At 34.3% G+C, this 22,616-nt stretch overlaps 1 pseudogene; it reads left to right on the forward strand.

Moving 5' to 3' along the window:
* The first annotated feature begins 21,533 nt into the window (after positions 1-21,533).
* LOC122899163 lies at positions 21,534-22,070 on the forward strand (annotated as a pseudogene).
* Positions 22,071-22,616: the final 546 nt, after the last annotated feature.

Raw genomic sequence — 22,616 nt, forward strand, 5'->3', positions numbered from 1 at the left:
TTGCATCTGTGTTTATCAGGGACATTGGCTTGTAGTTTTCTGTTTTTGTAGTTTTCTGTTTTTGTGATATGTTCGGTTTTGGTATCAGGGTAATACTAATCTCATAGAATGTGTTTGGAAGCTTTTCTTCCTCTTCTATTTTTTTAAGTAGTTTGAGAAGAATATGTACTGACTGTCTTTATTTTTTTTTAAAGATTTTATTAATTTGTTTGACAGACAGAGATCACAAAGTAGACAGAGAGGCATGCAGAGAGAGGGGAAGAGAAGCAGGCTCCCTGCTGAGCAGAGAGCCCAATGCTGGGCTCAATCCCAGGACCCTGAGATCATGACCTGAGCCTAAGGCGGAGGGTTTAACACACTGAGCCACCCAGGCGCCCCTAACTCTCTTTAAATGTTTGGTAGAATTCACCTATGAATCCATCTGATCCTAGTTTTTTATTTTTTTAGTTTTCTGATTACTGATTATTGACTTGGTGTTGTTACCAGTAATTGGTGTGTTCAGATTTCCTTTTTTTTCCCCCTGATTCAGTTTTGGAAAATTGTATGTTTCTAGAAATTTACCCATTTCTTCTAGGTTGTCCAATTTGTTGGCATATAATTTTTTGTTGTATTCTCTTATAATCCTTTATATTTATGTGGTGTTATTGTTACTTCTCCTCTCTCGTTTCTGATTTTATTTAATTGGGTTCTTTCTCTTTTTTTCTTGATGAGTTTGGCCAAGGATTTACTTTTATCTTTTCAAAAACTGGCTCTTGATTTCGTTGTTTTTTTTTTTTTTTTTCTGCTGCTTTTTAAGCCTCCATGTCATTTATTTCTTTTCTAATCTTTGTTATTACCTTCCTTATACTCACTTGGCCTTCATATTTTTTCTCTTTTAGTTCATTTAGAATATAAGATTTGATTTTTATTTGAGCTTTTTCTTGTTTCTTGAGATAGACCTGTAGCACTATATATTTAACTCTTAGAACTATTTTCACTGTGTCCCAAACATTTTGGACCATTATGTTTCATTTTCATTTGTCTCCATGTATTTTTTTGTATTTCTTCTTTGATTGCTTTGTTGACCCATTGGTTGTTTATATCATATTCTTTAGCCTCCACCTGTTGGTGTTTCTTCCAGTTTATTTTTTCCTTGTAGTTTATTTCTAGTTCCATATTGTTGTGATCAGAAAAGATGCCTGCTATCACTTGAGTATTATTAAATTCATTGAGGCATATTTTGGGGCCCAACATGTGACCTGTCCTGGAGAATGTTCTGTATGCACTTGAGAAGAATGTGTATTCTGTTGTTTGTGGATGGAATCTTCTGTATATAGATCTTATAAGTCCATTTGGTCTAATGTGTCATTCACAGATACTATGTCCTTGTTGATTCTCTGCCTGGATGTTCTATCCATTCATGTAAGTGGAGTGTTAAAGTCTTGTACTATTATTGTATTACCATCAATTTCTCTTACATCTGTTAATATTTGCTTTATATATTTATGTGCTCCAGAGTTGGGTGCATAGATATTTATATCCCCTTGTTAAATTAATCCCTTTATCATTATGTAATGCCCTTCTTTGTCTTGTTACAGTGTTTGTTTTAAAGCCTGTCTTGTCTTATATAAATAGTGCTTTCCTTGCTTTTTATTTTCTTCCATTTATATAGTAAATGCTTTTTTATCCCTTCACTTTTTTTTTTAAGATTTTATTTATTTATTTGACAGAAAGAGATATCACAAGTAGCCAGAGAATCAGGCAGAGAGAGAGAGAGAGAGAGAGAGAAGCAGTCTTTCTGCTGAGCAGAAAGCCTGATGCAGGGCTGGATCCCAGGACCCTGAGATGATGACCTAAACCGAGGGCAGAGGCTTAACCCACTGAGCCACGCAGGTGCCCCATCCCTTCATTTTCATTCTGTATGTTTCTTTTCTTTTCTTTTTTCAATTAAGTAATCTCCATACCCAACATGTGGCTCAAACTCATGACCCCAAGACCAAGAGTTGCATGTTCTACCTTTCTACCTACAGAGCCAGCCAGGTGCCCCATCAGTTTATATGTATCTTTAGGTCTGATGTGGGTCTGTTGTAGCCAGCATATAGATGGGTATTGTTTTTTTATCCATTCCACCAACCTAGGTCTTTTGATTGGAGCATTTAGGCCATTTGCATTTAAAGTAATTTTTTAAAATTAAATTAATTTATTTTCAGCATAACAGTATTCATTTTATTTTTTTCACCCCACCCAGTGCTCCATGCAATCCGTGCCCTCAATAATATCCACCACCTGGTACCCCAACCTCCCACCCCCCCCACTTCAAACCCTTCAGATTGTTTTTCAGAGTCCATAGTCTCTCATGATTCACCTCCTCTTCCAATTTCCCCCAACTCCCTTCTCCTCTCTAACTCCCCATGTCCTCCATCCTATTTGTTATGCTCCACAAATAAGTGAAACCATATGATAATTGACTCTCTCTGCTTGACTGATTTCACTCAGCATAATCTCTTCCAATCCCGTCCATGTTGCTATAAAAGTTGGGTATTCATCCTTTCTGATGGAGGCATAATACTCCATAGTGTATATGGACCACATTTTCCTTATCCATTCGTCCGTTGAAGGGCACCTTGGTTCTTTCCATAGTTTGGCGACCATGGCCATTGCTGCTATAAACATTGGGGTACAGGTGGCCCTTCTTTTCACTACAACTGTATCTTTGGGGTAAATACCCAGGAGTGCAATTGCAGGGTCATAGGGAAGTTCTATTTTCAATTTCTTGAGGAATCTCCACACTGTTCTCCAAAGAGACTGCACCAACCTGCATTCCCACCAACAGTATAAGAGGGTTCCCCTTTCTCCACATCCCCTCCAACACATGTTGTTTCCTGTCTTGTTAATTTTGGCCATTCTAACTGGTGTAAGGGGTTATCTCAATGTGGTTTTAATTTGAATGGAATCAGAAGAGACCCCAAATCGCTAAGGAAATGTTGAAAAACAAAAATAAAACTGGGGGCATCACGTTACCTGATTTCAAGCTTTATTACAAAGCTGTGGTCACCAAGACAGCATGGTACTGGCATAAAAACAGACACATAGACCAGTGGAACAGAGTAGAGAGCCCAGATATGGACCCTCAACTCTATGGTCAATTAATCTTTGACAAAACAGGAAAAACTATACAGTGGAAAAAAGACAGTCTCTTCAATAAATGGTGCTGGGAAAACTGGACAGCTATATGTAAAAGGATGAAACTCGACCATTCTCTTACACCGTATACAAAGATAAACTCAAAATGGATAAAAAGACCTCAATGTGAGACAGGAATCCATCAGAATCCTAGAGGAGAACATAGGCAGTAATCTCTTCGATATCAGCCACAGCAACTTCTTTCAAGACATGTCTCCAAAAGCAAAGGAAACAAAAGCGAAAATAAACTTTCGGGACTTCATCAAAATCAAAAGTTTCTGCACAGCAAAGGAAACAGTCAAAAAAACAAAAAGGCAACCCATGGAATGGGAGAAGATATTTGCAAATGACAGTACAGACAAAAGGTTGATATCCAGGATCTATAATGAACTCCTCAAACTCAACACACACAAAATAGGCAATCATATAAAAAATGGGCAGAAGATAGGAACAGAGACTTCTCCAATGAAGACATATAAATGGCTATCAGACACATGAAAAAATGTTCATCATCACTAACCCTCAGGGAGATTCAAATTAAAACCGCATTTAAAGTAATTATTGATAGGTATGTACTCATTGCCGTTTTGTTATTTGCTTTTTGGTTGTTGGTGGTGTTGTTTAGTTCTTGTCTATTCTTTCTTTTTTTACATCTTGCTCTTTTTCTGTGACTGATGTGTTTTTGTAGTGTTATGTCTGGATTCTTTATTTTTTTGTATGTACCTAGTAAGATTTTGGGTTTGTAGTTACCATGAGGTTTATATATATAAAATCCTAAATAAATAGTAGTTTATATTAATCTATTAGTCGTATAAGTTAAAACACATTCCAAAAAAAGATAGGAAAAGAAAAAAGAATTTTCTTTTTCACTTTCTCTTTTTTTTCTTTTTTCTCCCCCCTCCACATTTTATGTATATGCGGACATATTTTACATCTTTTTATTCATAATTTTTTTAGGCTTACTTATGGCCATTTCTTTCCCACTTAAAGAAGTCCATGCAACATTCCTTATAAGTTTGGTTTAGTGATGATAAACTCCTTTATCTTTTGTCTGGGAAACTCTATCTTTCCTCCAAATCTGAATTTGAACATTCCCAGGTATTCTTGCTATAGTTCCTTATTTATTTTTCTGTCAGCCCTTTGAATATATCATGCCACTCTCTTCTGGCCTATAAAGTTTCTGCTCACTATCAGCTTATAGTCTTGCAGGTTTTTCCTTGTAGGTAACTTTTTGTTTTCTTGCTGATGCTTTTAAAGTTCTTTCTTTATCCATAACATTTGACATTTTAATTATGTGTCATTATGTGGACCTCCTTGGGTTCATCTTGTTTGGAACTCTGTTTCTTGGGCCTGGATGTCTATTTCCTTCCCTAGGTCAGGAAAGTTTGAACAATTATTGCTTCAGATATGTTTTCTTCACCTTCTCTCTTCTTCTGGGAACCCTATAATGCAAATGTTTTTTAAGTTGATGTTATCCAGGAGATCCCTTAACCAGTCTCATTTTTTACATTTATTTTTATTCTTCCTCTTTTTGCTGTTTAGGTTGGGTGCTTTGCATTACCCTGTCTTCCAGATCACCAATATGTTCTTCTGCATCTGCTAATCTACTTATGCATCTGCTAATCTTCTCTTTAGTGTGTTTTTCATTTCAGTTATTGTATTCTTCAACTCTGGTTGGTTCTTTTTAATATTTTCTCTCTTTATTGAAGTTTATGTTCTTCCACTCTTCTCTGCAGCCTGATGTGTATTTTTACAGGACATTACTTTAAAATCTTTTCTAGACATATTATTTATACCTGTGGGTGCATGATGTGGAGGAGAGGCAGAGGGAGAGGGAGAAAGAGAATCTCAAGTAGACTCCCACTGAGTGCAGACCTGGATATGGGGCTCAATCTCATGACCCTGAGATCATGACTTGAGCCAAAATCAAGAGTTGGAGACTTCACTGACAGCCACCCAGGCACCCCCATTGGGAGGTTTTTTATTGCCCACTCTATCTCCTTATTGGTAAGAGTAAGACTGTCTGTTCAGATTCTCTTTTTCCTATTGATTGTATTAGGAGACTGTTTCTAGAATTTTATTCTTTTCTTTTACGTTGTCCAATTTGTTGTTGTGTATTTGTTTACAGTAGTCTCTGATGATCCTTTGTATTTCTCTGGTATCAGTTATAACTTTTATTTCCAATTTTATTTATTTGAATTCTCTCTCTTTCTGTCTAATTTGTGAGTCTAGCTTAAAGTTTGTCAATTTCATTTTTCTTTTTTTTAAGATTTTATTTATTCATTTGACAGACAGACATCACAAGTAGGCAGAGAGGCAGGCAGAGAGAGGGGGAAGCAGTCTCCCTGCTGAGGAGAGAGCCCGATGTGGGGCTCAATTCCAGGACCCTAGGATCATGACCTGAGCCGAAGGCAGAGGCTTTAACCCACTGAGCCACCCAGGAGCCCCAATTTTGTTTATCTTTTTAAAGGTATTTTAAAAATTTTGTTGTCACTTTCATTTATTTCTCTTCTGATCTTTATTTTTTTCTGGCTTCTACTAATTTGGGGCTTATTTTTTCTGTGTTTAGCTTCTTTAGGTTTAAAGTTAGTTTGTTTATTTGAAATTTTTCTTGTTCCTTGTAGTAGACATGTATCTCTATGTACTCCACTCTTAGAACTGCTTTTGCTGCTTCCCATAGGTATTATAATATTGTATTTCCATTTCTTTTTTGTTTTTTAAAGATTTTTATTTATTTATTTGACAGCGAGAGAGACAGAACACAAGTAGGGGGAACAGTAGGCAGAGGGAGAAACAGGCTCTCCACTGAGCAGTTACCCTGATGTGGAGCTTCATCCCAGGACTGTGGGATCATGACCTAAGCCAAAGGCAGACACTTAACAACTGAGCCATCAAAGCACCCATCCATTTCTTTTGTTTCAAAGTATTTTTTGGTTTTCTTCTTGGTTTTTCAGTTGAGCCATTTGTTTTTTCAGTAGCGTGCTGTTTAATTCCACATACTTGTTATTTTTCCAGTTTTTTTCTTATTATTGACTCATACACCATTGTGGTCAGAAAATATCCTTGGCATAATTTTAGTCTCCTCAAATTTATTGAGACTTATACATGGCCTAACATGTGTCTATCTTGGAGAATGTTCTATGTGGAATTGAGAATAATGTGTATTCTATTGCTTTTGAATTCAATGTTCTGTACCTAGTATGCCCATCTAGTTTAAGGTGTCATTTAAGGCTGATGTTTCCTTATCAATTTCTGCCTAGATGATTTATCCATTGGTGTAAGTGGGTTATTTGGGTTTCTATTATTATTGCATTGATGTTGATTTCTCTCTTTAGGTCTGTGAATATTTGCTTTATACAGTTAGGTGCTCCTATGTTAGGTGGACAAGTATTTACAAATGTATCTTTTTCTTGGATTGATCCCTTTATCATTATGGCCCATCTTTGTATTTTATTAAAGTCTTTGTCTTAAATCTATTTTGTCTAAGTATAGCTATACCAGTTTTTTTTTTCCTTGCCATTTGCTTGGATTACTTTTTTCCCCATCTTTTCACTTTCAGTCTTTTTGTATCCTCAGATCTGAAGTGAGTCATTTGTAATCAACATACAGACTGGTCTTGTTTTTTTTTTTTTTTTTTTTTTCTTTTATCACTTCAACCACTCTATATCTTTAGATTTAAGAATTAATCCATTTGAATTTAAATAATTATTGATTGTATTTATAGGTATGTATTTACTTCCATTTTGTTAATATTTTTCTGGTTTTTGTAGATCCTCTCTGTTACTTTCTTCTTTTCTTGATCTCTTCTGTTGTGGTTTGTTGACTTTCTTTAATGTCATATTTAAATTCCTTTCTTATTATCTTTTGTGTATTTTATATAGGGTTTGCTTTGAAGCTACCATGAGGCTTATATAGAACAGCTTATATGTATAGTAGTCTATTTTAGGTTAATACTAATTTAAGTTTGAACGAATTCTAAAAACTACATGTTCACTTTCTCCCTATGTTTTATGTTTTTAATGACTTTTTTACATTATTTTTTACATTTTTAAACTTTTGTATAATTATCCTTTATTGTAGTAATAGTTAATTTCACTACTTTTGTATTTTCACCTTCATAGTAGCTTTATAAGTGGCTAACCCATTACCTTTACTATATATTCACCTTTTCCAGTGATATTTTTAATTTCATGTTTCCTGTTTACTAATGTGTTTTTGTTTCAGCTTGAAGTCCCTTTAATATTTCTTGTAATGCTCCTTTAGTTGGGGAGATGAACTCCTTTGAATTTGCTTTTGGGGGAACTCTTTATTTCTTCTTCAATTCTGAATGATAGTTTTGTCAAATAGGGTATTCTTGTTTGGATTTTTCTTTCTTTCTACTACATCGAGTATATCACACCACCCTCTTCTGTCCTACAAAGTTTCTGCTGAGAAATCAGCTTGTAGTGTTATAAAGATTCCTTTGTATATAACAAGTTGTTTTTTCTGCCTTTAAGATTCTTTAACTTTTGACATTTTAGTTATGATGTGTCTTGGTGTGGTTCTCTTTGGGCTCAACTTGTTTAGAACTCTCTGGGCTTCTGGACCTGTATGTGTGTTTTTATCCTCAGGTTAGGGAGGTTTTCAGCTATGACTTATTCAAATCAATTTTTTGCCTCTTTCTTTTCCTTCTGTTGTCCAATAGGTCCCTTAAGATTTCTTTAATTTTTAAAATCTTTTTTTTTTGGTTTTTGTTCGTTTGTTTGTTTTCCTACTCTGTTTGAGTTCTCGTGCCCTTTCTTCTTGACTGGTGATCAATTCTTCTACTTCATCTAGTGTGCTGTTGAACTACTCTACTTATTTTTCAGTTCAGTTATGATATTCTTAATTTCTATGACTTTTGTTTGGTATTCTTAAATTTTATGTATTTTTATTGAATTTCTTTCTTGTTCATCCATTCTTCTTCTGAGCTTGGCGAGCATCTTTGACCATTATTTTGAACTCCCTAACAGGTAAATTACTTAACTCCCACTTTATTAAGATTATGTTTGTTTGTTAATTGTTGTTGTTGTCGTCATCAATGCTGTTTTTTCTTCTGGGGTTTTATCCTGTTCTTTCACCTGGAACCTATTCCTCTGTTTCCTTGTTTTGCTTTTATCTCAGTTTGTTTCTAAGTGTTAGATGAATCAATCACCTCTCCCAGCTTTGAAGGAGTGGCCTTGTATAGGCAATGAACGTTATTATTCATCTTTGCCCTAGTTTTTGGTTGTATTTTAAACTGTTATGGTTGTCTAAGCAGTCTCATTTATTCTTAATAGGTTCCAGTTGTTGAATTGGTGCCAAGCTCTGTCAGTGTTGAAAGGGAGGAATCTTAGTCAGCATATAGTTTCAGGCTGACTTGAAGACAGACTATCAGGCAGCAGCTTTCAAAGTATGCAAATCCACACAGTCCTGTGAACTCCAGTACTGGGGTCTGCTGGCCCCCAGACCTGGTGATTTGGAAATGTCCCCTTGCAGCAATTGCAAAAATAGGACCTCCAGATGAGAGGATAAGCTTTTTTCAGGAAAGGAACAGGAAATGTCTCTTGAGGCCAAGAGAGAGCACAAAACTGGTGTTTCCTGGTCTGCATTCTCTGAGTGCTCTTCCATAGCCTCTAGTAATCCTGACGTATGCCTCTGGAACTGAAGCTCCAATTTGAGTAAATAGACTGTTTTCATAGGCATACTGGGAGTTTGCTTTGTCTGCTGTCTGTACTGTGCTATGGGGTTGGTAACCTTCCAAGAATTGTATCTCCAATTGTTTCAGGCCCTCCTGGACACCTGAGCCAGGCATTCCAAAGGCTTCCCCTACTTTATGCACCTACTGGCTTCAGCAGTGCTTTGGGAGAGCCTAGAGTTGGGGCAGGCCTACTGGCTGCAAGGGCCACCTAGTAGTTTATGGCCAGGGTAGGCCTGCTGGGTTCAGCATGGGCACACAAGGACAGGACAAACCTTGGGGCTTAAGTAGGACCATGGAGAGTGCAGGGTTGGTACAAATTGAGGAAGAATGAGTGAGTAGGGCAAACCTGGCAATGCTAGCAGGGTAAAAGGAATGCAAAATGGTGCCTTCCAGCATCTCTTTCCCTAGAGGAAGTCCTAATACACACCTGCATCTCTGGCAGATGATGGAAGATAAGCTAATGGATCTCCTTCACATATGGTCAAGGTGCTTTTCATAGTGATTTGTGCTGTGTCCTGGGGTGAATGAAACTGTATGTGAGACCTTTAAGAGCAGACTTTTCATTTCGTACAGTTTTTTGGATCTCCAAAAGAGCTTTTGGATATAAGCTCTGCTGGTTTTCAGAGCAAGACATTTTGGAGACTCATCTTTTCAGTGTAGATCCCTAGGGTTGTGGTACCTGATGGGGGTACGAATCCTTCGCTTCTCAGGGAAAAACTGTATTTGTGAGATCCCTCTCAATTGTGGTTCACCATGCTGAGAGTATGTGTTTTTTTGGTTTGGTTTGGTTTGGTTTGGTTTTGGCAAGACCCTTTTTAACCTCTCCTATGTATCAGGATGTGGTCCTTTTATTTTTTGTTGTGGAGGAGCTCTTCAGCTAATTTCTAGGTCTTTTTCAGGAGGAATTGATCTGTGTATAAATGGCGAGTTGGTATGTTCATGGGAGAAAATGGGCTTAGGAACATCCTATGCTATTACCTTGAACCACTCCTATATTTTTTAATTTTTGTTCTTTCTGTGAGAGTTCTGATTTATCCATTTCCTTTCTTGTATTAATTTGATCATCATGTTCTTGATTTCAAGGATCTTTTTCTTTTTCTCCTATTTTCTTTGATTTGTGTGTTTTGCTATTTGCACAAAATATTTGCACAAAATATCTCCTTCTTTCTTTATGTCACAGAGAAATAAATTACAGAGATTTAATTAAAGAACTTTCTGTTTTCTTATGTCCCCTTCCTCACTTTTGGTTATTTTTACCTCTAAATCTCATGCAAGAAGCTCTCCTCAAGTATTTTTGATCTCTGGATGTCCATTAACATTTCAGTGTTTCTGTACATGCAATGACAACGTATGTGATTTGGATCAACCTTCATATTGAGAACATATGTAAGAGTGGATAATTTAAAAGTAATAAAAATTTCAACTGCAGGGAATTAGAGTAATTCTGAACATATATTGCCTCAAAATATATCAAGGAAAAATTAAAATAAAATAATTATAAGGAAAATAGATTAGCCCACAGTCATAGTAAAAATAATTTTATACCTCTTTCAGTAATTAAAAGAAAAGACAGACAAAAAAATCAGTTGTTGATTTTAAAAGATCTTTTTAGTGATATGTAGAATATGATTTCAATAACATGATTAAAAATGGATACTTTCTATATATATATCATAAAAAACATAAAAAATAAAATAGGTTTTATATATGTTTAAATTTTATATAAATTATATATGTATATAATTGTACTCAATAGCTGCAAGATACAATCTTTGTAAGTATATGTGGAATATTTATAAAACCTAACAATGTAACTGGGCCATAATTGTAGTTTCAAAAATTGAAATCATATACAGATTATATAATATTAGTATAATGAAATTAAACTAGAAATAACTAATAGGAAATTATTAGAAAAATCTCCTTCAAGAAATTAAGAAAATGAAATAATAAAATAGGTTGAATTAAATGATAATGCATATGCTGAATATAAAATTTTAAGCAATCTACTTGAAATCATGGTTAAATCAATATGTACAGCCTTAAATTTATAAGATAGAAAAGGACAAAGTAAAAGAAGATATGAGCATGAAGTTCAAGAGGTTGGAAATTGAACAGCAAATTTAACATAAAGAATTTGGTGGGTTTTGTTGTTTTTTTAAAGATTTTATTTATTCACTTGACAGAGAGAGATCACAAGTAGGCAGAGAGAAAGGAAGGGAAGCAGGCTCCCTGATGAGCAGAGAGACCGATGCGGGACTCGATCCCAGGACCCCAAGATCATGACCTGAGCCAAAGGCAGCGGCTTAGCCCACTGAGCCACCCAGGTGCCCTAACATAAAGAATTTGAAGGAAAAAACCAAAAGAACAAATGTTATAAAAATAGAAAATTTATAGTAGAGTGTCAATAAACTCAAAAGATAGTTTTTTTTAAAGACATAAGCTAACTTAATATCCCTCAAGAATAATGAAGAAAAAAATTGAGGGCACAAAAGTTAATATCAGGAATGACAAACATCACACAGACAATAAAAAGATTACAGGGTTTATAAAAAGTTTTATAACCTTAAATATGAAATATTACATAAAGTGGACAGACATCTGCTTCTGGTTAAAAGGCCAGAATTTGTATTCTCACCTAAAATAACTAGAAACCAGAAAAAAATCTATCAAACAACAGTTTGCAGGTATTGGGAAGTAATGTGAGATCATGATACCTGAGAGAAAAGAAACACATAAACCGATCCCTATACTAGAAACAGATTACTTCTTATAAGCAGGTTCCAGGTTGCAGTGCAAAGAGAGGGAGTTCCAAGTTGTCAGTGAATTGAGGTGGCAGATATTGAATTAGGGAGGTCAAAGAAACTAAAATTTATGAGACTGAGTATAGTGAGTAGAAATCTGCAGAGATTGTGGTACGAAGAGAGTTCCATATGGGTTCTCACAAGTCTTTGCCTAAGTACTGATTGGCACATGAATGCGAGAGAACTATCTGAGACTGGGGAATATCTGTCAGAGGAAAGAGGAGAATAATTTCTTGAGTTCATTTTATTTTTTTTAAGATTTTATTTATTTATTTGACAGACTGAAATCACAAGTAGGCAGAGAGGCATGCAGAGAGGCAGGCAGATAGAGGGGTGCCCCTCTTGAGCTCATTTTAGATTGAGAATGGTTTTTGTTCTCACTGACCAATGTGGAAAAACTCATAAACGCAACTACATAGGGGAGCCTGGGTTGGCTCAATGGGTTAAAGCCTCTGCTTTCAGCTCAGGTCATGATCTCAGGGTCCTGTGATGGAGCCCTGCATCAGGTTCTCGGCTCAGCAGGGAGCCTGCTTCCCCCTTTCTCTGTCTCTCTCTGCCTACTTGTGATCTATGTCTGTCAAATAAATAAATAAAATCTTTTTAAAAACCCACAACTACCTAGAGATTTGGTTAAATGTTGAAAGATACTGCCTTAATTATGGGACTAAAGTAATTCTAAATAACTCATTTCTCAGATCTTGATATAATCCAACTGACTCTAAATAACTCACTGGATACCAGGAAGAAATATGTTATCATTTAAAGAAATACAACAAAATCCAGAAACTAAAAAGGTAAAATTGACAATATTTGTGACCCAATAAAAAAATGACTAGGAATGGAAAGAAGCCAGAAAATAAGATGCATAATCAAGAGAAGAAACAACCAATAAGAACAAATTTAGAGATTGTAGAGAAAATGGAACTACTAGAAGAAGAAATTAATACAGATATTATAAATATTCTTCATTGTTCAGTAGATAGAAGAAAATATAAGCATGGCGTCATCAGAATTAGAAACTTTTAAAAAGACACAAATTAAACATCTAAATAAAAATACACTGGGTAGAACCAAAGTGTATAAGGAGAAAAAAATGGTCAGCAAACATGAAAGCATACTAATTGAAGCTAAGATGAAGTACAGAGAGAATAAAGAATGAAAGAAGAGATGAACATAGCATCAGTGACCTCTAGAATAATATCAAGTGATCTCGAGTCCCAAATGGGACTTGGGAGTCGGACTCCCAAGAGTGGAGACAAAAAAAAAAAAAATGTGTGAAAAAGTAATGTCCCCAAGTTTTCTAAATTTGAGGAAAATTATAAATTTACATAAATTAGTTTACTATTGTTTCTATAACAAATTAACCACAGATTGGCTTCAGATAATAACCATATATTATCTTACAGTATGGAGGTCAGAAGTCTGAAATCTGTCTTACTGGGCTAAAATCAAGGTGCAGATAGGGCTGTGTTCCTTTCTAAAGAATCTAGAGGAGAACACATTTCTTGTGGTATTACATATAAGTATTTATAACACAGAATATTATTACTCAGCTATTAAAAAGGAAATATTGTCATTTGCAGCAACATGGATGGGTATTTTGGGTATTCATTAAGTGAAATATGTCTGACAAAAATAAATACTGTATAATCTCAGTTAAATGTGGAATCTTAAAAACAAAACAAAATAAAACAACAACAACAATAAGCTCATCGATTCAGAATATGATTAGTGGTTGCCAGAGGTGGGAGTTAGGGTTAGTGAAATGGGTAAAGGAAATCAGAAAGTGCAAACTTCCTGTTATAAATAAGTTATGGGGAAGTGTACAGCATGGTCACTATAGTTAACATACTGTATTACATATTTGGAAGTTGCTAAGAATAAATCTGAAAAGTACTTACCACAGGAAAAAAAATCTGTAATTATGTATGGTGATGGATGTTAACTGGACTTATCGTGGTTATCATTTCACAATACAAATATCAAATCAATATGTTGTTCAGCTGAAGTAATATAGTGTATGTCACTTGTATCTCAAAAATAAAAGCAAAAATTAAAGTCTGATTCAGCAATTCCACTTATTGTGTATATACCTTAAAAAAGTGAAAGTAGGGATTCAAACAAATGTTCATACCAGAATAATTCACAAAAGCCAAAAGTTGGAAAGAAAGCATTTGTTAATGGATGAATGGATAAACAAATATGGTATGTGTGTACAATGGAATATTATTCATCTTTCAAATAGGAAGAAAATTCTGACATGCTACAGCATGGATGAACCTTAAAGACATTATGTCAAAAGAATTATACTAGACATAAAAAGAAGATCAATTCAGTAAAAGAAAGTCAAATTTATTGTAACTTACTATTTATTGATTAACCAGGTATACCTAAGATGATAGTACCATGGCTAAAGATAATTATTTTTGTCTATATCAGATAATAGTTCTTCAATCTAAGAGAATGGAACCCACTGTTAATTTGTTAAGTATATTGCAGAATTTAATATTGCAAAGGCCTAAAACTATTTTCTTTAGGGCTGCATTGGGCACTCTTATTTTGAATTAAGCATCCTTAGTACTGAGCAGTAATTTGGGGGGTATCATTTTGGGTGCATTTGTCAATAGTTCACTACCTCCTGCATTCTATTAGGTAATTTATTTGTCATCAGTTGCATTTGTAACATTTTGCAGTCAGCCTAATCAATGAGTTTCATTAAGAACTTGTTTAATCCTCTTTTCAAATCATTAATAAAGTTGTTAAGTAAAACCAAGCTGAAAAAATAACTTTTGGGCAGCCTATGAAACACCAAACCTGAGCTGAAAACAGAATTATTTACTGTTTCTCTACTCACAGACTTTCATCCAGCATTCAATCCATTTGATGATACTTTTAGGTAGAAAAACTGAAATTAATTTTGTCTTCTGCATTTCATGATATCTTAAGGTCCCATCACATTTAGTACATTTTTTTTTTTTTTCCAGAGTAGGGTTCTGGAAAGTAGCAGTGCAGTAGGAGAGGGAAATGATCCATTTTAGAAAGGCTATTATGTTTCAGTGTTAACTAAATCTATTATGGAGAAACCATGAAAGAGTAGAAACATCTTACACAGACACTTGACTTCCTCAGGCCAAATATCATGATGAACAATTTCATGTGAAAATAAAGACATTGTAGAGGTAGCAATAGGAAGATGGGTAACAGCTGAGGAAGAGTATCATTATTTTAAGTAGGTACTTACGGCTTGAGCATGGCTTGAGCTGAGATCAAGAGTCGGGGGCTTAACCAACTGAACCACCCAGGCTCCCCTTAAGTAGATACGTTTTGATGGGAAGTTATTGATTCTAGGTCAGTGCTGACCAATAGAACTGTCAGTGGTGATGGAAATAGTCTACAATTTGCACTGTCCAATAGAGTAGGCACTATTACTTGTGGCTTTCAAGCACTAATACGGGATAGTGCAACTGAAAAAAGTAAATTTTTCATTTTACTTAACTTTAAACTTTAACTTAACTTTAAACTTTAAATTTAACTTTAATTTAAATTTAAGTAGCCACATATAGTTATTGGCCACCATATTGGACAGTGCATTTCTAGAGCTCTAAGGCAGCTACAGTGAAAACCAAAGAGGCAGAAGCAGGAACTTGATATTCAGGGATAGCTCTAATTTAGATCTTAAAATAAGGGCAGCTAGGTAAAGAGTTCTTTAGTTTTTTTCTTGTATGGTCACCAAATGAAGTAAAAGCAAACACCTTGTCCACAGTATAATTAAGTGCAACTTCTTTGTGTCAAACCCATCAGAAACTGGAACGTGGTAAATGAACATCAGAGACTTGGGATTTCTCCCCTCATGTAGTATTTTAAAATATATTCAACTCAGGGGTTTATCCGGGTGTTTTTTGTGTTTACTGATATTTTAATTTGAAAAAAATTTGCTCACTATGCTCTTTTACTAGATTGTATTCATTCATGAGTATTTATTGAAAAATTGTTATGTAGTAGACATTAAATTGGTTGTGATTATCACTTTTAAGAAGTGGTTTTTTAATCATTTATGAGTATCTTCTACTTTCTAATGATTTAATTCAGATTTTCATTTCCCTTTCTTGGCCCTCTTTCTTTCTTGATCAGCTTGTTCCTAATGCTGATACCATCTATATCTTCTTAAAAATAGCAAGTTCTTTAAGTTTTTTATTTATTAATGGATTGCAGCAGGTGTAATATATATGAATTATGAAAGACTTCATCCTACTAAAAGTTTTATGAAAAAAATTATGAAAACTCATGTAGTCATTGTATTAGAGAATCAGTTTTTTTCTGTAAGAAATAACCTCAGACTCATTATTCTTAGTTATTTTTGTTTTGAGCTAGAAAAATAGAACTTACAAGACATTGATTATTAAGTTGGGTTTATTTCTGATAGTTTCTGCTATGTAGAGTTTATGACTTTATGCTTCTATAAACATGTCCATATAGGTTTTTGTATGTTTAGAAGTTGTCTTTTCTTTTGGATAACTATTTTGAAGTAGAATTACTGAGTCATTCATCAGTGTGTGTTTAAATTTATAAGAAACCACCAAACCGTTTTTCCAAAATAGCCATATTAATTTTCATTCCCATGAGCAATGCATGAGAGTTCCAGTTCTGCATCCATGGCAGCACTTGGGGTTATCAACTTTTTATTTTAGCTAATAAATATATTCTGATACCTCACTATGGATTTAATCTGCATTTCCATGTGACTAATGATGTTGAACATCTTTCATGTCATTATACACCATCAGAATTCCTTTAACTAACTGTCCTAATCTTTTAACATTTTTTTTAAAATAAGGTTGTTTTCTTATTACTAGGTAGATGAGTTCTTCGTGTTTTGTGGATACAAGCAAGTTATTCTTTAAATATATGTTTTGCTAATATTTCCTTTCAGTCTGGTTTCTCTTTTTGTTCTCTTAATAGTGTCTTTTGAAGGGCAGAAATTTTAAGGATATCCAATTTATCAATTTTCTATGGATTGTGATTTTTCTCTCTTATCTAAAATATATTTGTCTAGGGGCACCTGGGTGGCTCAGTTATTAAACGTCTGCCTTCAGCTCAGGTCATGCTCCCATGGTCCGGGGATCGAGTCCTACACAGAACACCCTGCTCAGCGGGAAGCCCGCTTCTTTCTCTCCCACTCCTGCTTGTGTTCCCTCTCTTGCTCTGTCTCTCTGTCAAATAAATAATTAAAATCTTTTTTAAAAAATAAAATAAAAATATGATAAAATATCTTTGTATAATCCAAAATCACAAAGATATTCTTTGTGTCTTTGTATCTCCTTTGAAAAGTTTTGGGGTTTTACATCAAGGTCTGTGATCCTTTTTAAGTTAATTTGTAAATATAATATTTATATAAAACTTAAATGAACTTAAAAGAACTTATGAAGATCTAGGTTCTTTTATTTTTTAAATGTATGTTCAGGTGTTTCAGCACCGTCTTTGAAAAGACTATTCTTTCTCCTTTGAATTACCATGACAACTTTGTTCAAAAATCAGTGACATATATGCACGTTCTTATTTATGTACTCTCTATTCTGTTCCATTTTTCTGTATACTAATACTTTACAGTTTTAGAGTAAATCTAGAAATCCAGCATATAGAAATTCATCTATTTTTTTTCTTTATCAGATTACTTCTCTTATTGTAGGTCTTTCATTTTTCCATCTGTTTTAGAATCAGCTTGTTGATTTCTACCCTTCCAACCCCCCCCCAAGAAAGCGTATTTGGGGCTTTGATTGTAATTGCGTTGAATCTACAGGCAAAATCATGGGACAGTGAAATCTTAAGAATACTGAGTTTTCAGATCCATGAATGTGGTATACTTCATTTATTTAGGCCTTTGATTTCTCTAGTCAATACTTTGTAGTTTTAAGTATATAAATCTTATATCTCTTCTGTTAGATTTATCCTCAGATTATCCCATGAAGTACCTAGGTATTTAATATTTTTGATGCTATTATGTTTAGATATTAATTTATATACAAATGTACATAAAATATATTGTTTTATGTTATACATTATAAAAATATATATCATTTATTACATACTATAAGCTATGTAAATATAATAATATACATTATATATGTTTTTTAATTTCTTTTATATAGGACTATTATCTAGTGATGTTTAAGGATGGTTTATCTTCTTTATGAATTTACCCATTTATCATTCTGCCATATCCCTCTTTATCTCTAGTAATTCAGAACCTGTTCTGAAGTTTATTTTGTCTGATATTAATATAGCCAGCCTAGCATTTTTTAAAAAATTAGAGTTTGCTGTATTTTTTAATTCTTTTACTTTTGACTTATCTTGGTCTTTATACTTAAAGTGAGCTTCTTAAACACAATACCTATTAGGTTTTTCTTTACTATCCAACTTTAAAAATCTCCGCCTTTTAGTTAGACAGTTCAACAATTGCTTGTCTAATCAGTTTACATTTTGCACAATTATTTAAACCATTGATTAAACTTACTGTCTTGCTAATTGTTTTCTCTTTCCCATCTTCTTTTAAATTGAATCTCTTTTTAAAAAATTTCATTTATCACCACTAATAGCTAATAAGTTATACTGTTTTTTTTTTCTTTTTTAGTGTTTGTCCCAAGGGTTTAGCAGAGGTTTAGCAGAGATTGCTTTCAAGTAATAATATGTTATTTCATAAATAGCTTCAGATCTGTACAACAGTATACCTCCAGTGTTTTTTCCATCTTTTGTAATATTGTTGTCACATATGTTAATATTATGTGTACTTTAAATCCTTTAGTACATTGTTAAAATTTTTGCTTTAAACAGTCAAATATCTTTTAAAGCAATTAAAAATAAGAAAAAATATCTTTTATATTTATCTTTATTTGTATAATTAGAAGTATCTTCATTTCTTTGTGTTGATCCATTTCCAATGTCATATAATACTTATTCTGCCTAGACTTTCCTTTAACATTTCTTGCAGCTCAGTTATACTGGAAATGAATTTTCTCCAGTTTTATTTGACTGGGAAAAAGTGTCCATTTTCCTTTAATTTTTGTAAAATATTTTTCCTGGTTGCAGAAGTATAAGTTGACATTTTTTTCTTTCAGTACTTTAAAGATGTCACTCCAGTTACCTCTAACTAGAATAGTAGAGCAATAGATCCTCCCTGTGTTTTTCTGGGATCTTGCAATTATGGGTTGATGTCTTTAAACATTTTTGGAGAAATATATAGCCATAATTCTTTTCCTCTAGGACTCTAACTTCACTTATATTAGAATATTCAGTGTTTCCTCACAGTTCTTGAATTCTACCCCTCATCTAGACACCAATTTTTTTTTTTTTCTTTTCTCTCTGAGTTTTCTGGTCAAGAAAATGGTATATCTCTCCATTTGTTTAGGTCCTTGATTTTCTTCATCAACATTTTGTAGTTTTTAGTATACACAACTTATGCTGCATTTATCAGATTTATCCTTAGATTATCTCATTAAATCCCTAGGTATTTAATACTTTTGATGCCTATATATATATATATATATGCTCTCATTATCTTCCCTCTCCTAATTCTTTGCCTCTCTCTATTTCTCTCCACCTTTTCTTATCCTTACATTTTGATAATTTTTATAGACCTATCCTTAAGTTTATAGATTGATTCCTCATCTTTGTCATCTCTGCTGATGAGCTCAACTAAGGAATACTTCATCTCTGATATTATATTCTTTATTTATAGGATTTTTATTTGACTTTTCACATATTTTCCATTTCTATGCTGGAATTCTTCCATTAGTTGTTTGTGGTATCCTTTTCATTATATCCTTCAATTTATAATCATTGTTATATTAAAGTCTCTCTTTCACAATTTTTGACATCTGAGTCTGGTTCTTTTGACTGCTTTATCTCTTGACAATGATTTTCCTTTTCTGTGCCTCACAATTTTTATTGAGTTCCAGACATCATGTGTATAACAGAAGATGCAGAGGGAAATAGTATTTATCCTAGGCAATAACAATATGTATAACTTTTTTGTCAGGTCTTTATTTTGGGAGGTGGAGGGCTTGAATCAGGACTGGGTTTGAGTTGCTTGTGCTCATTAAATTCAGTTTCACGATAGTCTCCAAATTGTTTAGCAGCAGGCTCCTACTTCCTGTCTTGTATATAGAGTACCATAATGGTGGTGGCATTTCTCAGTATTTGTGCTCTACCTGCAGCTTTCAGAAATTTATCAGATATAAATATATATACTCTTGCTTTTCCTCTACCAGTAGATTGCTGTTGCTTGTTAGTAAGTGCTCTCATCCACCCTCCAGGCTTAGATAGGCACTTTACACTTGGACATTATGAGTGACATTCTTTTTGCATTCCTGAGCCTTAGCTCACTCCTTAGTAGCCAAATCCAGCCTTGTGTCTGTGATTGGTCTTGGACAGAAGTTTCATGCTCTCCCTTAGAATTAGAAGACTTTTGCTTGTGTCATTATAGAAGCTTAGGACCAAGATTATTTTTTTAATTTACTCCAGAATGAGAGCATTTTTATTCTGGCTCTGATTGTTCCAGAATGAGATGTTACCCCGAACTTGGCTTTTAACAATTTTAAAGTTTAGGTGATGTATCTGTATCCATTTGTATGGTGGTTACCTCCTCCTAGTCTCAGCCACGGGTAAGGCAGTTCTCTTGCCTTGTCTGCCTTTGAAGAGTCTGGTTTCTCTTTGGAATTCAAGTTTCCTATATGTGAATAAATGGAACTTCTTATAGTGGGATTTTAAGTTAATGCATTCATTATAAAAACTCAACTCTCTGATGGACTAAAAAACAATTGTGATATTGTAGCTTTCTGGATGTTTTATTTTTGTTGATGTGAGAATAATATTGTTTACAGATTTCCATATCCTAAATAGAAGTAAATGCTGTATGATTTAAATAGCTGAGTTTTTAGTTGAAACTATTCAAGGCACATGACAAAGGAGATTTGATGGCAAAAGTAATAATAATAATATAATAATAACAACAACAATAATAATAATTCCTGTAAACATATCTTTTAAAAATGCTTTATTCTCCATTGATAAGTAGAAATTTACTTAGCAAGTCTCTTCCTGTTTCTTCTTTATACAGGAAGTCTTAGTCTTAATGATAAATATAACCCAGCCTGTTAGTTGAAAACTTATTCTTTTTGAGGAAATGATGACTCAATGGAATCAAATTCTTTATATCTCACATCTCCCAGAGTGATATCTATGTATATGTACATGGCACCATGAAGGAAGGTATGTCTGTCTCACTGCCACCCTCTGGTGTTTTCTATAATTGATTATGGTATACTTTCCTTCAGTTGGCCCTTACCATCTTACACTGGCATGCACTAATGTTCATAGTCCTACCATGGCCTTGATAAAACTACTCTGACTCCTTCTCCCTACCTAGGCCTTTGTATGCCTGCCAGTCCCCCCTTAGCATTATTGTATTTCCCTATTTACCATTTTTTGTGAAAGAGACTGGAGTGAGGCTCAGGCCGATTAACCAACACCTCTTATTCAGCTTTGCTGGCATCACACGAAAGGAGAGGCTTTGCTATAATCATTGCTACATTCCTCTGGCTATTCCATAGGAAGAAAAGCACATTTTTTTTTTCCCTGCCCCAGATCACAAGACTAAACTGAGATTCCTATTTCCCTCTCTCTACCTCATCTTCATCAAGAATAATAAGGCCAGAGTTTGAGATCCTCAAAGGACATCTCCTATGTTTCATATAACTGTTCTCTATCAATTCCCTCATTCTCCCACACATCCTGTTGCTTATGTGCTTTCTTTTGAAAAGAAAACTACTTTTAGCCCTTTCCTTTCTGTCTCGTAGCTGCCATTAGCTCAATGGATGTGTTGTTGGCAGTACCGCAAGCTCTCTGTGCTTCACAGAACCCCTGGCCCATCCTAGCTCAGTAAAGCCTGCAGACTGGGGTGCTAGACCAGTCAAGGTTACATCATATATTGGATTCGTGTGCAATGTTGTAGCCACAAATGCCCAGCTCTAAGGGTACTACCTATGGGTGCCTGTCCATCATGGTATTAACCAGCTAAAGCTTGCCCAAAGCCTTTGGTCTGTTGCAGTTGCTAGATGCCACTGTGGGGTTCTGAGACTCTTGAATTCTTACTGGGTTGGTGAAGGTTCCATGTATAAATCCTTTGAGATTATCCTCCCTGATGCATTCCATAAAACTTTCAGAAGAAATCCTGACACTAGTGGACACCAGACCAGTCCAAAAGCACAGGGAGATGTGAGGACTGACATCTGCAGGCTGTGGGTGCTGTGGTGTTGGGGTCAAAAGTTCACCACACTATCGGTAATTCTCACTATGCAGCATGGAGAAGATACAATACTTTCTTACTCTACCATTTCTGCTGGTATAAGTAATGTTTGTAAAATCCTTACCTAATAAATAATTTAGGACAATCATGTCTGCTTCAAAGTGTTCTTTAATTTTGTCTGTTAAAATGAATTGTCTACAGATTGTTCCATGAATGCATTGTCAAATTATGAAAGTTAAACTGTAATCATGTTTGAAGACCATAAGTGATGGTGTCTCTTGTTTCTAATAAGATAAATGCTTTTGTCTTTGCTTTATCTTATTAGGGAGTTTATATGTCAGTGTTTAAAATGCTGTTTGGTATAATAGATACAACATAAATTGTACAAAAGTGGAATGCAGAAGTTAGCCATGTAGATTTGTTGGTGCATGTACTGAAACCTACAGCTTCGTTGGGCAATATAATGCTCTACTAGTTTACTCTCATATGGCTGTTTTTAGAAGTTTGGTAAGAACAAGCTTTTTAAATTGACTTTTGTTTGGAAATGTGAAGAATATCTTATCTTTTATCATGTTCATATGCAGAATAATGCTAACTAGGGCCCACATTTTTAGGTTGAATCCAATATTCTATTCATATAACTGCTGCTTCT

The sequence above is a fragment of the Neovison vison genome, chromosome 2, assembly GCF_020171115.1.
Source record: "Neovison vison isolate M4711 chromosome 2, ASM_NN_V1, whole genome shotgun sequence".
NCBI lineage: Eukaryota > Metazoa > Chordata > Mammalia > Carnivora > Mustelidae > Neogale > Neogale vison.